General features: G+C 35.9%; 2 pseudogenes; both read left to right on the forward strand.

The window, feature by feature from the left end:
* The first annotated feature begins 9601 nt into the window (after positions 1-9601).
* LOC148589872 (uncharacterized) lies at positions 9602-12337 on the forward strand (annotated as a pseudogene).
* A 6688-nt stretch (positions 12338-19025) lies between these two features.
* On the forward strand, positions 19026-20216 carry LOC132169845 (F-box/kelch-repeat protein At3g06240-like; annotated as a pseudogene).
* Positions 20217-22168: the final 1952 nt, after the last annotated feature.

Below are 22168 nucleotides of genomic sequence, written 5' to 3' on the forward strand. Positions count from 1 at the left end.
CATGCTAAACGATGGTGGATGCCATGTGATGTACAAAGAGGTCGGAGTTTTTGAAATTCACCACCGCCATCGGTTTGAATGGATTTAATTTTACGGTTAAAAAGCCTTTTGACATTAGCCTGAAACTTAGGAAATATGGTGAAAACATCATATTTGCATTGGATGGGATATAACCAAGAAAATTTGCTAAAATGATCAACAAAAATGACATAATAACGAGCACCATTATTTGATAAAACAGGGGAAGGTCCCCAAACATCAGAAAAAATTAATTCTAGAGGAGCATGTGATGGGTGATCAGACATAGAAAAAGGAAGCTGGTGACTTTTGCCACGGCGACAGGCGGGGCAAAGTGGTAGCTTCTTATTATACATGACAGGTAGGTGAAATTGAGATACAACTTGACGAAGTATTCGATCAGCAGGATGACCGAGACATGCGTGCCAATCGTGATGAGAAGGACGTTCACTGGAAAAAAACACTAGGTGGTGCGACTAATGTGGAGGGGGACCATTGATAAAGTCCATTCTTACTCGGGCCTTTGTATAGAATCTTCCCGGAGATGCGATCCTTAACAAAAAAAACAAGAATGGTGAAATTCCATGAAAGCATTATTATCTGAAGTAAACTTTTGCACAAATAATAAATTTTTTGTAATTTTTGGAACATGCAAAACATTACATAAAATAAAATTAGGTTGAGAGAATAGAGAAGTGCCAATGTTTTTGAGGGCTAAGCGGGTACCATTGCCCACTTGAATTTGATCGGGGTCATCGTACTCTTCCGATTGAATATTCAATTGATTTGAATCGGAGGTGACGTGGTGGGAAGCACCAGTGTCGGGATACCAGTTAAGATCCCGAGATGACGTGGCCATTGCATCGTAAGCTGTCAGATTTAGGCCAGGGGCTTGATAAGCTTGATTAAATCTGTTGTAACAGGTGAGGGCCGAATGGCCCAATTTTCCACAAACTTGACATGTGGGTCTGGACCTTGAGGAGCCCATATGCGAGCTGGGCCTTGAGGAGCCCATTTGGTGATGTAGGTTATATTGAAAGGGAGAGGGACCTGAAGGTCCTTCCTGACCTCTGGTCGTAGAAGGGTGAAGCTGATGAGGGTGCCCCCGTGATCGATGTCCTTGGCCGGAGGAGCGCTGGAAGACTCGATAACTGTCACGGCCACGGTGGAAGTTGGGGCTCCGAGCTGCGACGTTAGCTGTTGGAAAGGAGGAGTCTTCTTGATGATGTTTTGCAAGCCGAGATTCGTGAGCAAGGAGATGCCCAAACAGCGTGTCAATGGAGAGGGGCTCCACACGAGTGGTTACAGAGGTTACAAATGGGTCGTATTCGGACCCCAAACCGCCGAGGAGATAGGAGGTGAATTCTTCGTCACTAATCGGGTGTCCAGCAGCAGCAAGAGTGGTGGTGGTGTGCTTGATTTGATGATAATAATCTGAGATACTCAGATTTCCTTTCTTGGCAGTGGTGAGTTGAAGATGGAGGGTTAATACACGGGCTTGAGATTCTGCAGTGAAAGATTTATCAAGTGTCTTCCATAGCTCCTGGGCAGTTTTGCAACCAAGGACCTGAGGCAGCAGTTCATCGGAGATGGAGGACATTAGCACGCTAAGGACCAATTGATCCTGGCGGAGGCATCGAAGGGTGTCAGGGTCTGTGGAGATGGTGGAAGTACCGTCGGGGGAGTTGGAGATGGGCGGGCTGGGGGTATTTGTGCCGTCGATGTACCCATAGAGATCATGACCTCGGAGGAATGGTTCCACAAGGCTGTGCCATGTCATGTAATTGGTTTTGTTGAGCTTGGTGATGGATTGGGCAAAACTGGAGAGAGGAGCTACGGGAAGAGCTTGCTGGGTATTGATGGGAGTAGTGTTTGGGGTGGTTTCGGTGGAGGCAATTTTAGTGGAGGCAGGGGCCATTGGAGAAGAGCAACAGGTGTTTGAAGAAATGCTTCAGAGACGAGAAGAGAAAAAAAAAAGTGACGACGTGAGTCGCTCGTTCAAAGCTCTAATACCATATAGAGATTAATATTTCTTTGTAAATTGCTGCTTGTGTTTTCCATTGATACATGCTGAATTTATACATATTCTTTGGGAGATTTACAAAGGAAAGTATTGTAAAATGAATGACAAATTTCTTTGGTTTTCCTTTCTTGTACTAGCCGTTGGGTTGATTGGGTTTGCTATAATTGTGGGATTGCATTTGCCTTATTTGGATGTAGCCGTTGCTGTGATTTGTGGAGTTGATTGTGTTGGTTCCATTACCTTGTAGTACAAAGTTTCCTTCATGTTGGTTCAAACTCAAATTCGCTATATAATTAGTTTTTGTTTTAATTGTTGAAACAATTCTCCTTCCATGCTATTCTTATTACTGCACTTGAGGACACATGAGTTCTCTTAATTGAGCTTTGAGGCAACTCAGAGAAAAAGTGTGCCATTCACCATTTATGGTAAATGTAGACATGCTCCTTTGCTTTCATATCGTTTTTTGATTTGTTTTCTAAAAGGGATTATAATCTGATATTGTCACTCACTTTGTCAATATCAGGCTACAGGGTGTACTTGCGGGAAAGACTTTTAATTTTTAATGACAATTAATTCACTTGACTACTTGAGGGAATATCCTTAACTCTGAAACATGTAATTAATCAATTGTTCTTTTATTTATAGAAACAAAAGAGAGAATTGCAACTAATCTAACAAACTTTGCGCATGACCCTTACAATTATAAATTGTTGCGCCAGGTATGGTGCATTGCTTTTGGTAATAATTTTTCTACGAAGGAACTAATTTTTTTTTCTCCATCTATTATACTTGTGATTCATAAACAACTTAATGTTTTGGAACTTTTCCCTGACTGCATAACCGAATTCAATGACAAGCTTTTGCAATTCAGGCTTGGAGGGATCTGCAATTCCTGTGTAGATAAGTATGTCAATTTACCCTCTTTGCAGATCCTAAGAAATCCTAAAGACACTTTGTTTTCCCTTATAGAATATAATGATGGTTGGGCCCTAGTGTGTGATTTACCAAGTTTTTGTGTTTTAGTTCCACAGATCCAGTGAATGCTGCAATTGTCACTCAGTGTGGGGGGATTCCATTCAATGTTTATCGAGTCCAATTAGAAACACTGTAAGTGCCAAAACTTTTAGTCAATGGATTTTTTGTCACTCCATTAACTCAATTATTTTGGTTCTTGGAGATCTAACTTCAAATGTTGGCATAGGGCTGGCTGAAAGAAGATTTTACTACACGCAACACACTATTTCAATATTCTTTTGCTTTCAAAATGAAGTGACACTGAATTGTTTCTGTATTTTACTTATGTCCCAACATTTTTTTGACAAACAATTTAGGTATCAAAGATTTCAATTACTAGCCACTTGATGATTTAAGGTTTCTTTTTCTTTTATCTTTTAAAAGATGGTAATTAGGTGATACTATGATTTTGGTTATTCAACTGTTCCAAATTTCATTTTTGTTTTTAAATGTCATAATGGCATCAATAGGCGAATAGCAACTATTTTGTGCACATATCCTTAGTTGACGTGACATATTAAAGCTTCTCCAACATAATAGGCAAATGACCCATAATAGCCAAATTTGAGTATTATGGGCTACTTTTTTGTGTCCAACAGCTTCTTTAGCATTTTATTTTTCTTATTGAATGAATAGTGGTTATTTTTGCTACTAAACATTTCTTTTTTCTTTTTTCTTTTTTCTTTTTTTTTTGTTATTTTAGCTACCAGCTTTTTAATACAAATTTTAACAGATTATTTATTCCACTCTCTACTTTCTTAAAATATTTTTTCCAAAATTTTGTATTCATTTTCAAAACTTCTCTCTCACACTCTTACTCTCCATGCATATCCCCTTTACTGTTTTTTCTTCTCCCCCAAAACCAGATTTTCCGACTACACAGCATTTCAACCACAAATCAAATCGAACGCTGTCCACAAAGCGCGCCTGAAACGAATGCCCAAATCTAGATAATATTCCACTCCACTAATCGAACGCACAAAGCTCGTCAAACTCGAAGAAATTGAAAACAACAGACCACAAACGAAATTGAAAACCAACAAATCTGCTCGCAACTCTCATCAATTGACCACGAACTTAGCATTTCGTCAAATAAAAACAAAATGGACATAGATCATACTTTTTTGGGTTTGCTGGATACCGAAATTCAGGATGGTCTTCACACACGCAGCTCCACACAGTAAATGGGGGGGGGTGGATCGCATTATGTGGATCCCCTCAAAGAGGAAGCTTGTTGAGGTACGTTGTTTCTTCGGTGTGAATTCTTCTCCTGTGGAGAGGCACGAGATGGGGAGCTATTCTTTCCCGTGGAAGAGTATTTGAAAGGTTAAAGTCCCGCTCAGAGTTAGTTTCTTAGTGTGGACGGCTACCCTTAGAAGGATTCTCACTTTGGATAACCTTCGTGATGTAGATTGGAATTCAAAGCTTATCTTATCTTATCTTTTAGTCTTTTATTAGGTTTCTTTGTTAATTGTTTATTCTATCTTATCTTTCAGTCTTTATTTGAATTAGGTTTCTTTGTTAGTCTTTTATTTGGTTTAGTTGTCTTTCGTAGACTTCTAAATTAACTTTATTTCATTGTTATCTTAGGACTAGGAGTCTTGGGCTATAAATATATGCTTATAGCCTTTAATAATGCAGTTTATGATTATTATTGAGTTTGTTTAATAAGAATTACTCAGAGTTGAGTTTCTTTGTGTTTTTCCTTAAACCATAGATAGAATCTATAGTTTTTAAGAAGATTTCTTTGATTCTTGTGATAGTCTCACAATCTTAGAAATATTTATCCCTTCTACTTGCTGTTTTTCTTGTTCACCACAATCCTATGCTGCATCACTTCGGAAGCGAGGTTTGATTGTTGTGGATTAGTGTAGTATGTGTAAAAGGAGTGGAGAGTCCATTGATCATCTCCCCCTCCATTGTGACGTGGCTCGTGCTCTATGGAGTGATCTTTTTTCCCTTTTTGATGTGAAGTGGATCATGAATGGTAGGATTAGTGATCTCCTTGCTTGCTGGAAAGGCCAAAGAGGTAATAAAATGGTGATGGAGGTTTGGAGAATGGCCCTTTTGTGCCTTATGTGGACTATTTGGAGGGAGAGGAATGCTTGATGTTTCAAAGAATAGGAATTGACAATGACGGAACTTAGTAATAGGTTTCTCAATTTTTTTCTTCCATTGGGCGAGTGTTTTGAACATTCCTCAAGTTTCTTCGTTACATCAATTTGTAGATTTATTTTCTTCTTTTTATCTTGGGAAAAATATAAAAAAGCCCCCCAAACTACCAGCCGTTTTCGATTTAGCCCCCTGATATTCCAAAAGTGATAAAGTAGCCCCCCAAACTACCAAACTTTTTGCATTTTGGCCACTTCGTTAGTCAAAACTGTTAGTCTGGACGGAAACTACAAAACGACGCCGTTTTATTAGGGGTAAGTTACGAAAATGCCCTTGTATGATTTTTTTATTATTATTTTTTAAAAGCAGGAGCAAAACGGCGCCGTTTTTGCTTAGGGTAATAGTTGTATATATTTGTTTAGGTCTTCGTCGTCTCCTTCACAGCGCCCATCGTCGCCTTCCCTTCACGATGCCTCCCGATCGTCGCCTTCCCTTCACGCAGCCCCCTGCACGGTGCCATATGCCCGATCATCGCCTTCACGCTGCCTTGTCGCAGCTCCCGCATGGTGCCGTCTTGCAGCCCCTGCATGGTGCCGTTTGCCCGATCGTCTCCCTCACGACTCCCTCACGCAGCCGATCCCGTCATCCTGCAAAACCTCAAAACCCGCAAAACCTTCCGTCCCGTAAAACCCATTGTCCATCCAGCCGAGCGGCCACTGAAGGTAGCCCACTTTCCCAATTGAGTTGTTCCTATTTTTAAGGGTTTGTGGAGAATAGGTTTGGTTGTTTTGTAGATGTATTGATGTTCTGATTTAGTGTGAAGGAAAATTGGCTTTATAGTGTCCGAAAGTGATATGGGTCCCTATATTTAGAAGATTTTTGTTTGTATATTTTTTCCTTGTCTGCAGACCCGTTGGTTTTTAATTTAATTTTTTTGGTTAAAAATTGAAAGTTATTGGTTGCTGTGTATATTGTCTGCTTATTGTCGGATGGGTTGGTTTAAAATTTTGCATTTTGCCTTCCCTTTATTCTGTGGTCCCCCTTGTTGTAATGCATACCATCTGTGGTCCCCTTTGTTGTCTGCTGTAAAAGAAAAGAAAGAAGAAAAATATAAACAAACCATGACAAGCAATACATCATAAGGTGACCGAAAATTAACAAAAAAGAAATGAAATTGTCCAAATGTACAGCACCCACCCTACTTCTTTCAACCTATGGCTTGGGTGTCGAATTTTTTTTTTTGTATGCTACATATCGCCATTTTATTTAAAATGCACTCCCAAATGAGGAACTTTCAACTATTTTATTTAAAAACACATCTTTGGCTTGCAAAATCTTAAATGAACTCCAATAGAAAGTAGGCATTAACAAAGAACCTTAGAAGTTTTATATATTTTGGCACGAAAAAAATCATTAGATGTCGGCTAGTTGTTGTTCTAACAGTAAAATTCGGACATAAAATGCTTTTGTTTTTTTTTTTTTTTTTTCCTTATAAAAAATGATGGGAAAAATGATCCGAACATCTTCTGTAAATATTGAATTAAAAAACCTGCTTGCTGGTACCCATTAGAACCACTCTTTCGTAAAAATGTTGGAATAAGTTAAAAGAAAGTGAAAATGTCATTAAAAAACACAAAACACAAATGTCGACGAATTAGTTGCATCCTCCAGCCATGCTTGACTAGCTCCAAAAGTGATATCCAAATATAAATGTTTTTCTCCCTTATGATGTGAGAGTTTGAATATTCAAATATTACCATTTTCTTCTCTTCTTTTTCTTTTTCTTTTTCTTTTTTCTTTTCACTTTATCTCTCCTTAATTATATGCATCATGCATGCATGGGAGAGGATAGAAATACGAATATGTCTCACTTTCGTGATATTTTGTTGCTACTTGTATGCTGCACGTGTTTGAGAATGTCGAAATTGACAAGAATGATAATTTTTTTATTTTTTTATTTTTGTAATGGAAGCTTTCATATTTATTTATTGAAAAAAAAAAAAACAGTTAAAGTTACAAAATTGTGTGGTCACTTTGTAACATAAATAAAGTTAGCTTGGAAAAAAAAATGTATAGCACTTACTTCATTTTTACTCTAGTAACGTAAATATATATTCTTGATTTATTTTTTTATCGCACATATAAAATCATGATAATTAATTTATAGTGTCGAGTAACCCTACATCCCATCGCTATTTCCAACCTCCATCCGCAATGGGCGACGTGGCCATATAAAATACTCATATGATCACATAAAGCTGCATGTGCCTTTAGAATTGGGTGTACATAATTAATGATCATATATTGTCTAGATTTATTTTCGAGATGCTTCCTTACTTTAGATTGCATGCCTTGTACAATTTAATGTTAATTATTATTTTTATTTTTCCTGTGAAGTGACTTTAATTAATTAGTTAAAGTTAAATTGTACTTAATAGTAGTTGATATTTACGTAAGCATGAAATTTATTTATTTTTAAATATTTTATTGAGTTGTTAATTTTCTTTAATTCTTTTATTGTTTAGGATGACTATACGAGAGCTTGTGTTTGAGGTGTATTACAGTGGTAAAATTAATAGAGGGTTTACGTGCACATATGTGGGGGGTGAGGTAGATGTGCATGATAAGACGTATGACGAGGACAAGTTGTCATTTTTTTAGATTGAGGGTATAGTAAAAAACTATGGATACAAGTCAAGGGATCTGGTGTATTACTTAGAACCAGGTTGTACTTTTCAAGGTGGTTTGAAATTAATTTCATCAGATCATAATGTTTTGGAAATGGTTGCTGCACATAAAGGGGTACTGGTTATTGAGTTATACCTTGTTTCATTTGATGAGCCTGCAGTTAATGATGATGAATGTGAATACGATAATGATGATGATGATGGTGAATATAGTGAAAATAGTAGGATTGATCGAGATGATCCTTACTAGGAAGAAGTATTCGAACCAGACTTGTTTGATGAAGATAACAACCTACGTGGGCCATCCACGACATGAGGAATTGTTGAGGAGAGTGATGTTGAGGGTAATGAGGAGGGTGATGGGGAGGGTAATGAGGAGGGTGATGGGGAGGGTAATGAGGGTGAGGATGGGGATGAGGGTAATGATGAGGAGGGGGAGAGTGATGAGGCGGCGGAGGATGATAATGAAAATGCAAACGCAAGGGGAGCTAAAAAAGATAGTGGAAGGAGTCAGTGCTATGGTGATGAGGTTGATGATGATGATGCAAACTCTGACATGGCCCGAAGTGACATTCTTGTATCCCCTCCTATAAGTGACGAGGAGAATGAGGTTTCATCTGTTTCCAGATGTGTAACTAGGCGAACAGAGTTTCAACAAACTGACATGTCGAATCCACAGTTGAGTAATGGGCAGATGTTTCCCTCAATCAAAGTCTTTAGAAAAGCAATTAGGGAGAACAATTTGAAGAAGAAGAAGGATATAAGGTTTTAAAAAAATTACCTAGCCAAATTTATTGTCGTATGCAGGGATCCAGGTTGTTGGTATCGGGTTTACGGTCGTAAATGCAAGGATCAAGAGTCATTTGAAATTAGATCGATACAAGACAAGCACACTTGTACAAGGCAGCATAGGAATTCGACTGTGAAATCTGGATGGATTGCTGATAAACTTATTGACAAGTTTAGAGTGCAACCTAACATGCCGCTGAAGGCAATTCTTGGGGAAGTGAAAGACAAATGGGGTGTTGATGTTAATAATTGCCAATTGTATAGGGCTAGGAGAATTCCAAAGGAAATGCTGCAGGGCAAAGTAAAGCTGCAATACAATAAGCTTACGGATTATTGTGAAACCATTAGACAAACGAATTGGGGTAGTTGTGTGATGATGAAGGTTGATAGACCTTTACCTGACCACCCAGCATGTTTCCAAAGATTGTATTTCTTATTGACTGGCATGAAGAAAGGTTTTCGAGCTGGTTATAGGCCTATCATTGGGTTAGATGGGTGCTTTTTAAAAGGGACTTATAAGGGACAGCTTTTGTCGGCCATTTCGAGGGATGGCAATAATAACATGTACCCAGTGGCTCTTGCAGTTGTTAAGGCAGAAACCAAAGACAGTTGGATATGATTTCTTGAAACTTTGGTCTCAGATCTTGGCACCCCCCTGAACAAGGATGGACATTTATTTCTGATCGTCAAAAGGTAACTATATTATAAGTTCATTATGTTTATTTCTTTTTTGTTTTTCATTGTTTTCATCAAAAGATAACTAAGTGTTGTTTATTATTCATTGTGGTTGTAGGGGCTACAACCAGCGTTTGACGTGGTGCTTTTCGGGGGTGATCATCGGTTCTATGTGAGGCAATTGTATGCCAACTACAGAGACCTAGGGCATCATGGTCTTGCATTGAAAGACAAGTTATGGGTTGCGGCTGCAGCATACACTGAAGCTGAATTCCATAAGGAAATGGATGAATTGAAGCATATAAGCGAGGATGCATACAACTACTTGTCAAATGTTGACCCAAGCTTATGGTCCAAGGCTTGGTTCAATACATTCCCGAGGTGTGATCTACTTGTCAACAACCTCTGTGAGTGCTTCAATGCTTACATCCTGAATGCGCGTGGCCTGCCGATCATGTAACATCCCGATATTTTTCTTCTTTTATCTTGTAAATATATTCGAATGTTACGCTGAAATAATTTCATATAGCGGAAAAACTGAAATTTTGAATACAAAACAATACTGTTAAAATACTTTTCTTTATACAAAAATACCCAAAGCTATGTCGTATAAGGCATTTATACAAATCTATTCGACAATCTAAACTCTAGACAAAACTTAACCAACTTGGAATCTCTGTACATCTCAATATGAATCTCTAATCACAACTGCATAATTACCTTGATTTTCTAATCCTGCAAGCACTACAAAAACTGTGAAGTAGTGAGTCAATTGATTTCCGACAATATAAATCATTGTTGAATCATATATATCAAAATGACAAACAAGTTATAAAACCACAAGAATCCGTATTATTGGATATCAATATCATACTCAGTAAGTAAGAATACTTACTGTGATTGTAGGAATGAATCATTAAAGGTAATTATTTGTTGAAACTCATTCTGCTGCAATTGATCCTTATCCAGAAATTTCCCATTCACTAACTCTTTTTCTCTCTCTCGCCCAAACTCTCATTCTCTCAAGTCTACCTCACTCGTTTGCTTTGGTTCAAAGGGATGAGAATAAATAAGTAAAGAAACAAAGAAGGGAGAAGCATTGTCGGTATAGTGGGAAAGCAAGAGAAATAATAAAATTGAAAGAATACTTAGTGGTGCTAGGGAAAGTTGGCGAGACAGTGGTTTAGGCCAATCACTCAAATTCATTAAAATAAACCAATAAGATCTCCAATACCTAATTTCCATTAATAATCCCACGATTTCCTCAACTGATAAAATCTCATTAAATCAATCACCAATTATTACAATCATACTCTCAATTATGTTAATCAATCATCAATTATCAAATCTCTTAAATCTCCCAATAAAATAATCAAGATATAATCTCTCATATAAAATCAACATCATAATATAATAACCTCAAATCAATATTCATTCCTATAATATTCATATGATCTAATCAATTCCTCAAGAATAAATATCATTACCTAATATGAATAATATATTATCAAATAAATATCTCTAAAATAAGACTTTAAAAATCTGGGACGCTACAGATCATATCCATGCTGGAATTCATAAGGAAAAAGTTGATGAAAAGATATCAAACGAAGAGGGATGGCATCCGCACCATGACTAGTAGGCTATGTCCAAGGGTTGTTGCCAATTGGATGAAATTGGACAGGTTGCTGGGCATTGCTACAACACATATGCTGGGGCTGGGTTATACGAAGTAACCCACAATAATAAACAATATGTTGTGAATTTGTTAAGGAAAACTTGTGGCTGTAGACAGTGGGACATGACAGGAATCCCATGTACACATGCAATGTCTACAATTTGGTTTTTTAATACAAATCCCGAGGATTACGTAGATGATTGGTATACTATTGAGATGTATAAAAATGCCTATGATGACATTGTGTATCCAACGCTTGAAGATGACCAATGGGTAAAGACTAACTACGACAAAGTGGACCCCCTATAAGTAAAATATAATGAGGGAGGCCCAGAAAAGTGAGGACAAGGGGTCAAGAAGAGTCGGTTAATCAATACCGTATGAGGAAGGGTAGAGTAAGGATGAGATGCGACAAATGCAGAGGGATTGGACACAATAGCAGAACATGTCCACGGAACAGAACAGAGGCAGTGAATTACAGGAGAGGAAGCAGTAGTGCAAGACAACATGAGGTGAGTTACTACATATATTTTTAATTTTTGTTATTTTTTTCGCCTGTTCATTATATATTGTATTATGTTAATATTTGACAAGTTTATTATCATATGTACAAGATGATAGTGGTCGAAGTTTACATGGTCGAACCCTAACTCCCCAACCAACCATTGATGCTGAAACAGTAAGTGATAAACTGTTTAAATGTCATTACTCATTGCAATTAGTTCATTACATTTGATTTACCAAGTTTACATCATATTTGCAGATTTCGCAAGATATTGATGCATCTTCTAGAGGTAGAGGGAGTACTAGGGGTAGGGGTAAGGGAGGTAGAGGTCAGTTTCAACCTACCTCAAAAGGGTCTACTAGACTGCAAAGAGATGGACCAAGAACTAGGGGAGGGCCTACTGGAATACAAAGAGGAGTACAGAGGACTAGGGGAGGGCCTACTGGAATACAAAGAGGTGTACAGACGACTAGGGGAGGGCCTACTGGACTGCATATTAGTGGACCAATGACTAGGAGTGGAGGTAGAGGTCAGTTTCAGGGTACAGTCCACACCGTCAGATTATATGGGCCTTCTCAACATCAAAGACCACAGTCTCAGGGCAATGCTACTGTGAGCAAACTGTTTATAATATTATTTCATTGTGGTTCATTTTACTTTTGGATGACGTAATAAAATGTTATTTCAATTATTTAATATTGTGAAATGTTACATAGTTTCAGGGTACTGTCAATACCGTAAGGTTGTATGGACCTCCTCATACACAGTCTGCACAATCTCAGTGGAATGCTAGTGTTAATGTGAATACTTCATACACTAAGTGTTTCTTTTGTTAAATTATTATACACTTCAATTTAATTTGAAGAATTATGTTAATTAAATGATATTATTATGTTTAGAACAATCGATAATCTACTCTATCAATTCATTTGACACGTTGATTGGTTGGATTTTTTTGTTTAGACTGTAATAGGAGTATGAATGAAGATAATGGTTAAATCTTTTAGGGATGAACATGTTTTTCTTGACGAAGTTTTTCAGTATATTTGTGATATTATTTTTGTTGAGTGATGTGCCTATATTGCCTTATTAATCAAATTCTGCCCAATTCCTTAAAAAAAATATATATATTATAATAAAATGAATAAATAAATCCAATCAATGGGATTTTTAAGTCCTATTAAGTGAAACTTTGACTTGTATTGTAACAATACCTTCCATATTGCCATGAGAAAACAACCAAGTAGTGAGTAAGGAATCCCGAGGTGCTTGGCTTCTACTTATTTCAATTTATGATTTTCAAATTTCATTCATCAAGTGTTGGGTTTGGTCCTTCTTATTGACATTTAGTTCACTCACGTATCTATCCTCATAATTAATTATAATGATGTGTGTGGGATGAAAAATAAAATGTACATACTAGATAAAGCCTCCAAAAAGCAGAACAAAACAAAAAAGTTAGGGTGTTTTTTTTTTTTTGAGCCAAAAAAAAAAAAGAAGCAAAAAAGTTAGGTTTTAATTTGCTTATTAATATGCGTTTTTCCATGAGAAGTTAGGTATACATAGCAAGTGCATGTAAGTTTGATTTTATAATGAACTTTTAGTATGATAAGAAAATATTAAAAATTGAGTATGTTTGTCAATATGTTTAGTTTTGAAGTATTTTTTATTTCCCCCAAAATGTTATGATGTGACATATATATATATATATATAACATCACAACTAGAAGGGTCTGCTCAACCAAGCGGATCTTCTCAGCCTTCTCAACAACAGTTGGGGCGTACTACTGCATGTACATCAGCGCTTGCCAGAAGAGGTAAAACTATTGTACAAACTGTGAAGAAGGCAATTGCAGTCATGGAGGCTAACAAGAGAAAAAGGAAGAAGCCAGATTGGCAAAAATATTAGACTCCTAGGAAACGGATTACTATAGAGATAATTGATCATTGTGGATGTGTATATATATATATGGTTAATGCTACAATTTTGTCATTTTGGATGTGTAATATGTATATGGGTAATGGTAGACACATTTACCTTGTAGCCGTTACAATTTGGTGATTTTGGATGTGTAATATATATTTGGTTTTTGTTTAGACACATTTACCTTGTGTATAAAACCATTGTAATTTGTGATAGAAAATTGAACTTATCAAATTGTATCATGAATAGACTCTTAACTACAATTGCACAGGGAAAACACCAATTACACTAGGACTAGGTGTAAACACTGCTTTATAGAACACAAGCAATGCAATTCGGTTGGAATAGGTAAATGTACAAACAATTGAAACTCATCAAATTGTCATATCAGGAAATTGAAACATCTCAAACATATACCTACTAACACATAGGTTTCGCACTTTAATACAATCCACTAAATAATAGTCCTTAAACTACATAGGTTTCTCCCTCTCACGACAACATTGCCCTACTAACAGTGCAATGACGTTTCTCCCTATCATTAACAAAACAAGACAACAACAAAAAAGCTAATATCAAACAAGTGGCCAATGACATCCTTAAGTTTTTTTCGATGCTATTATTTTTGCACTTTTCAGCAGCAATCTGCAACGTCAACTTCGCCAGTGCAGTTTCAAAACCTTTCTTTTGATCAACTATTTGGGCATCAAACTGTGACATAGGGAGCATAGCTTCTTCGTCAACCCATATAAAATAATCACAACCACGATCACCTTCGTTCTGCATATTTCATAAATGAGAATTACTAATCAATTCACAAACAGAGTGTAATATAATTCACAAGGGAGTTCTTCAATGTTATTTGATTTCAGAGAGTCAAAAAGAAAAGAAGACAAAAAAGACAACAACAAACGGAGACCTTCTGAGCTTTCAAATTATTTCTATTTCTGGAGTGTGAAACAGTTACATCTATATACATGGTTTTCCTTCAATTTTCCAATACTCCAATGGAAGAGACCCAAAAACTTTGTCAAACAAGGCCGGCCTTATTTGGTAATGGACATGCCTAAGTCTAATAAAAAATTTTAAAAAAAAAGTCTAAAGACCCACCTTTGTAATTAACATTATCTTTATTTGCTTAGAAAAATAAATAAATAAATAATTGTTGTCTGCTCTAAGAGAGAGCTAAAACAGTCGTATGGAATGTGAATATATACCATGTAATTATTATTATGATTATTAGTGGGAATAGATTGACATACGTTTTCATCATGTACATAAAAACAATGTCATTAAACTTCAAGAAGCAATTAACCAAATTAATAAGGCAAAAGAGGATAATAATTAAACTTATGCTATTGGGTTACAAAGTGATGAATGTGATACAAAGTGAATATGCTACTGGGATACAAAGTGATGAATGGGTCTCAGAAAATAGGGTCCTGCATTTCAAAAGTAGATGAATATGTTCATCAAATATCTTCTTCTTTTTTTTTCTTTCCTTCATTTTTTAGCAGCTTACCTACTCAAACAATATTGGAGGCCTAAGTCTTCTATTCTCATCACAGAATCAAATGACAAACATCTAATATAAGTAGTCATCATAAAAACATCAAATGGAACCCACAAAAAAGCAGAGACCCACAAATGGAACCCACAAAAAAACATTGGCTACACAACATGGAACACATCTCTTAGAAGAGACCCACAAATCCAAACCAGCAATCATTGTACATAATTGAATCAAATGGAGAAAAGCAGAAAGAAAGAAAGAAAGAAATTGAAAACCCCTCATTTTTAAAACCTAAATTCGAACCTTGTATTTACAGCATCCAATAAACCTTCTACCAAGATTTTTCTGCGTGCGAGAAGTCATCACTCGTGATTCAATTCCGCATAGGCATTTCGTACACGCAGAGGTACACTTCGCCGGTGAACTTCCCAATGATAGTACACAGCCATTCGCATCATCTTCGCTGGCGAACTTCTCCATCGTTGACGACGAGACGGGACCAGCTGCGTGAGGGAGACGATCGGCCAAACGGCAGCGTGCGGGGGCTGCGAGACGGCAGTGTGCAGGGGTTGCGTGAAGGCGACGACAGGGCAGACGGCACCGTGCGGGGGGCTGGGTGAAAGGAAGGCGACGATCGGGCGGCACCGTGCGGGGGGCTGCGTGAAGGGAAGGCGACGATGGGCGCTGTGAAGGAGACGACGAAGACCTAAACAAATATATACAACTATTACCCTAAGCAAAAATGGCGCTGTTTTGCTTAGGGTTCCCTAACCTTGCGCAAAACAGCGTCGTTTTGCTCCTGCTTTAAAAAAAATAAATAAAAATAAAAATCATACAAGGGCATTTTCGTAACTTACCCCTAATAAAACGGCGTCGTTTTGCAGTTTCCGTCCAGACTAACGGTTTTGACTAACGGAGTGGCCAAAATGCAAAATTTTGGTAGTTTGAGGAGCTACTTTATCAGTTTTGAAACATCACGGAACCAAATCGAAAACGGCTAATAGTTTGAGGGGTTTTTTTTTATATTTTTCCCTTTTATCTTTAAAGCTAAGGGGTATCTTTGTATACTTCATGTGTACTTAGGTTGCGCTCCTCTGCGCTTTTCAAGGATATTCTTGATTATTTATCAAAAAAAAAAAGACAGAATTTAGTCTAATGGGAATATACCTGGTTTTTGTAACCAGGTTCTGTGTTCAAGGATTGTCTGGATTGGCATATGACTACTCTTATTCCTGCCCCGCCTCCCGCATTGTGCAATACTGCGAAATCAAGTGCTCTTGAGGCCCTTCCTACTTCATCGTTATAGACGGTGGCCACAGCTGAACAACAATGCTCCAAAGTCCAATCAACTCTTTTCCACATGAAGAGTTTTTTGCCACCTGATCTATTCAACTCATTTCCACACAAAGATGAGCCTAGTACGCAGGTCTTAAAAACACCTGCAAGTCTCATGTAGCTTTCAAGGTATTAATACTCCTATATTTATTTCAGTCGTTTCTAAATTGTCTTGTTACTTCTTTTGTAGATACTTGGCTGTATGTTTGGCCTTTTTATGGAAAAATAAAGTCCCTAGTGTTGATTTATCTAATATCTTCTACTAATTTGATGAAATTTGGATAGAAAACTTTTCAAAATATTGGAGCAATGTCTTTGAAAAAAACTTGGTCAGGATTGGGAAAAGTTTTTGATACCAATCGATCATAAGAGCAAGGTTAAGTAAATGACATAAACGACTTACTAACATGATAATCATAAATAACTTTATTGACTTATCCCTTTATCCTTTACTCTCCTAGCTAGCTGAAGAAGATCGAGCTAATCCGTATACTTGGGATTAGGTATTCTAGTCCTTCGGCCCCGATCCCTATCATATCATGTCGGCTCTTTGATTGAAATTGGCTGTTGATTTTAATTTACTGTCAACTTGATATGCGAGCTCATGCAGAATGTCTTGACTCTTGATCTTGCTTTACTTGTGTTTTTTAACAGAACACTAATCTGTTTTTCTTTTCTTTTCTTTTCTTTTTTTAATTTTTAATTTTTTATTATTATTATTATTTTTTTTATAACAGAACACTAATCTGTTTATGGATTATGAAGAAAAAAAAAAGGATGATTGAAAACGTGAAATGGGATGAAATGTATGAAATCTATTATGACAATTTTTTATAATAAATTGTCTTTCATTATAAAAAGAAGAAGATAAGCAGAGAATAGTTTCATTTTTTATTTGCTACACCACAAGCTGCTCAACTCTCACCAGCCCTCATCCTAGTGAACGCCAAAACAAGGATTTGGATCCCCTCAAATTTTTAGAGAATTCGAGTTTTTCAAATTATTAAATCTGACTGTCTATTATATCTAAGGGTTAAAAAAAATGAAATGTTTTTTGGTCTCATTAAAGAAATGAAATAACTTATTTTTTTCTCAAAATAAAAATGCAACACACAAATGGATATATTTTTTTGAAGTAATTTTATTTATTTTGATTCGCTCTCAAAACAAAAAACAACTTACAATTCGTTTACCTCCCAAAACAAAAACAAATTATATTAAATTGTAATTTCTTTGAAGATAAGTCTTTTTTATCTTTTTTTCTTTTCAAATATGATTTTGGATAATTTCTCATAATTAGGCTCTAAATCTAGAATTGTTTTAATAATTTAGTTAATAAGTTGAAGAGCAAATGATATGTAGTGGTTCCCCACCTAAAATACTTTGAGAAATTGATCAAATTGTAGAAAATTTAAGAATAAAAAATGCGAATATACACACGGTATATACTTTTGTTGAATATATCTCACATATCTCTTTAAATATATAACCTAATTATGGTAAATTGGGAAAATAGAAATAAATATCTAATAATAATGTGGGAAAATTACAGTTTACCTCCCAAAATTAACAGCGTTTTTCAATTCAAACATCAAAGTTTTAATTTTTGCAATCCACCCCCACAAAGTTTCAATTTTTTTCAATTCGGCCAATATTATTCCAAAATTCTCATATTGCTCCTGATTTTTTTTTTTTTTTTTTTATGAAAAACAAAATTGGGAGTGCAAAAATGGCAAGATGGGCAAAGAGTAGCTACAACCACCCCGATTTTTTTTTAAAAAAATAATTTTATGAAAAATAAAAAAATAAAAATTAGGGGCAATATGGGAAGTTTTTGATACAATTGGTCAAATTGCAAAAATTTGAAACTTTGAGGGGTGGATTGTAAAAATTGAAACTTTGGTATTTAAATTGAAAAACGCTGTCAACTTTGAGAGGATAAACTGTAATTTTCCCTAATAATGTAGTTGCCTAATTTATGATATTACCCTTACCATATACAATCCGGTTGTCATGTCTATATAATTTTCCAGCAAAATATAATTATTTAGGGTGCGTTTGGGAGTGCATTTTAAAAAAAATAATCTGCGATTTTAGACCAAATCGCAACTTTAGGGTGTTTGGGATTGCGATTTTAAAAACGCAAATTTTAAAATCGCAAAAAAATCTGCGATTTCCATAAGTTGATTAGATGATGCTTATTTGAAAAAGTGCGAATTTAAAACAAAATCACGATTTCTATTAAAAAGATATTTGGTGCAATAGTTACCTTTTTTAGAACGGGAATGAGAAAAATACCAAGAATACCCACCTAAAATATATTAAAACCCTTATTTTCTCTTCTTTTTTTTTTTTTTTCCTTCATCCTCTCTATCTTGTTCATCATTATTGGTAATTTGGTCATGAAACCGTAATTATATGCTAATGTTATCCAAACACTCAATTGATAAAAAAAAAAATACTTTTTAGTATGTTTTACCAAACGCCTGTGCGATTTTAAAAAGTAGCAATTTTAAAAACGCAATTTTTAAAATCGCACTTATTGAAATCGCACTCCCAAACGGGCCCTTAATATTTATAATTCGTATTACCTACCACGATATTAATATTACAGCTATTCGCCAAACAAGAAACCGAAAAGGGAAAAAAATAAATAAATAAATAAATTGATAAGAATAAATATTCGAAAATAAAAACCTAACCCTGCGGCTTGGCGTTCTTATTCTCTAACCCTAAAGCAACAGAGAAACCAATGGCCAACGAATTGCCTGAAGACTTGGTGACGCAGATTCTGCTATGGCTTCCGGTCATCTCTCTCTTGCGTTTCAAGTGCGTCTGCAAATCCTGGTACGCTCTCATCACACACCAAAACTTCGTAAGAAAACACCTCCTACACAACAAGAACAGCAACACCCACCTTCTCCTTAAAACGAGCAACAAAACAATGGACGATTATGTTGTATCCAGGATTTCTTATGAAGGACTTCAAATAACCCCCCTTACCCCGCTTACACAACCTGTACATCCACAGTATTTTAGGAACGGCGAGGAGTTTGGCGAGTTTAGCGAGGTGTTTAGTATTTCTGTGGTGGGTTCTTGCAATGGTCTCGTTTGTATCCACGCTTACGATAAATTGAAGGTTGTTATATGGAACCCTACAACTAGAGAAACAAAGGTTGTTCCCGAATCAAACCTGCCCATCTTCGCCCCCGCTGGCTATTGCACCCATATTCAAGGTATGGGATTTGGTTTTGATGCCAAAACTAATGACTACAAGATAATCAACTTTGTAAGTATGTATGAATCCAATTTCGACAGCTATTTTACGAAGGACGTTAAAGAAATCATATACCAAAAAGAGGTATACAGCTTAAGCACCGATTCTTGGAGAAAAGTTGATGGACCCCAGTGTTTTATTGTGGAGCATGTTCCGATGACATACATCACTGGGATGGGTTCTTGGCTGGCATATGTTGATTATGTTAATCAACGGGACTTATTTGTTTTGTCATTTGACATGAGCAATGAGGTATTCCTAAAAACACCACTTCCAGATAATGTTAATGGGCAAGCCCTTTTGGTGTTGAATGAATCGATAGCCATGGTTGCTTTCAAGCCGGTTGATGACAATTGGAGGGAGATTGGATTTGATATATGGTTGTTACTTAAAGTTGGTGTTAAGGACTCCTGGAATAGGCTTTTTACTATTGGACCATCGATTGCAAGAATTCACCAACCATTAGGATTTTGGAAGAATGACACCATGTTCTTGACTAAAATTGATAGCGGACAACTGTTCTTGTATGACCCCTCTACCCAACAAATAACTGATCTCCAAATTCATGGACATAGTGACTCGAAGGAGATGCAGTTGGTTACTTACATGGAGACCCTAGTTTCTGTCAAGGGAGGAAATGAATTTGAAGAATAGAACAATTGTTGACAAGGCTTGAGGGCCCATCTTTCTATATCTGTTCCAATTGTGTTTCAAGCAGCATATATGTGCTGAGATAATATTTTATGATTATTCTTGTCAAAGATGTCTTTCTCAAATATTTATACACTTACATTTAACCCGTATTTTTTTTTGGAGCGATTGTGAGAGATTTTTATGGTTAAATAAGCAGTTGTACGAGGGTTCTTCACACCATCTTTATTTTAATTATCATGAGGAATTATCTTTTCACCACCCGATAAGTTTAGTGTTTCGTTTACATATATATTGATATTTTTTTTCTAGCTACTTCATAGCAATTTACTCTTGAAGAGGTTTTGGTACTTAAAGTATGGTTGATGGGATCAGTGGACATAAAATTGAGCTCTTTGATTTCATAAAAAAATGACAGCACATTAGAACCTGATAATCAATGTTTTTTTCAGTCTATCCCTATTTCCATAAAATCCAATGCCTAAAAGTATTTTGGTTTATTAATGATAACATTTATTCAGAGTTTACATTGAAAATTTGAAATTTCACTTCAAAAAGGCTTCTGGCTACCTTGTTTTACAAACATTAATGTTCTCTTGCTAGTCATTAGGATATCATAAACTATGGTGTTTTCAAAGATTTAGTGGTTAGAGCACTAGCAACAGATGCCCTATATGCCATTCCCTTCCTTATGTTTAAGAAAAATTTAAAAAAAAAAACCACAAAAACCTAATCACATCAGATTCTCTACATTTAACCATCCTTCAAGGGTTGCTACAGTGTTTACCAATGTATAGGGAACCAAAAGTGGTTCCCTATACATTATTTTAATATAAACATTTCTCTTTCCTCTCTCATCTTTCATCTTTGTGTATTTAATTGGGGATTTTGTGAAAAAAAGTGATGGTAGGTAGGAAACTTGTATTCTGTAAAGAAATAATATTTTAATGGTATTGAGAAACGTAAGGGGATCTATTGCAAAATATATTTTTATGGGGAATCAAAAAGAGTTTTATTCACTAAACTTACGAAAAATCAAAGGGAAGCTGCTGCTAGTCCTCTTACTATTGGCTGTAATTTCGGTATTTGGATAAAGTAGATGGACTGATTTTATTGGACTGTCATGTATCTACATGCTGCGTAAATTGTTCCTGCTAAATTGCTTGCTGTAAATTGGATTTTGGGAATGGTTTGTGTGTTATGAGGGCCTCGGCTGTGTCAAAGCAAATGTTAATATGGTTCTTCCTTTTTTACCCAAATATAAGTGATTTTAAATGTTAATATAGTTCTTCCTTTTGAGCCAGTCCAATCCTAATGTTCGAAGTTGTTCAGTGTCTAAGTGCACATATAAAGTGTAAACAATTCAGCAATTGTATCAAAAAGTTGATGAATTTTAGTCCCAGAAATTGTATCAATGCGTGTGATGCAACATTTTAGTTATATAATTTTGTCTGGCCCAAATGGATATGAAAGCACTTCATATTGTCTTTTGGAATTTAAAACCCCAACAGCAGCGGCATTTGAGCAAAGACAAACACTAGGATTCAAGATTTATCAACGAAAATGCGTGAAAAAGTAAAATAAAAACAAGAACAGTTCACTAAAGCAAATTCCTGTCGGGTTCAAATCTGAAATAACTTCCTGGAAAACATTTCTTCCACATAGCATTAAGATATCTAGGATTGCTCTTACATATGACAACTTTGTTATTGTTCTTATTATTACATGTGCATAAAGCCTTCACTACTCTACCTTCCAATTATTAGTTTCTTTTCTGAGAGCTTTATTCATGTATTATCTTTACACGCATGCATTAACACATGTTGAAAAATCCTTCATATTTCTTGCAACCAGTTGTGTAGACAAAATTCTATTGCGTTCTTTTCATTTTTTTCCTTTGTTGACTAGTTTTCTAACCTTGATCATATGCAAAATTCCTTCTCATATAGTGTTTGTGGTATCTTCTA

Source organism: Corylus avellana, chromosome 1 (assembly GCF_965113065.1).
Source record: "Corylus avellana chromosome 1, dhCorAvel1.hap1.2, whole genome shotgun sequence".
Lineage (NCBI taxonomy): Eukaryota > Viridiplantae > Streptophyta > Magnoliopsida > Fagales > Betulaceae > Corylus > Corylus avellana.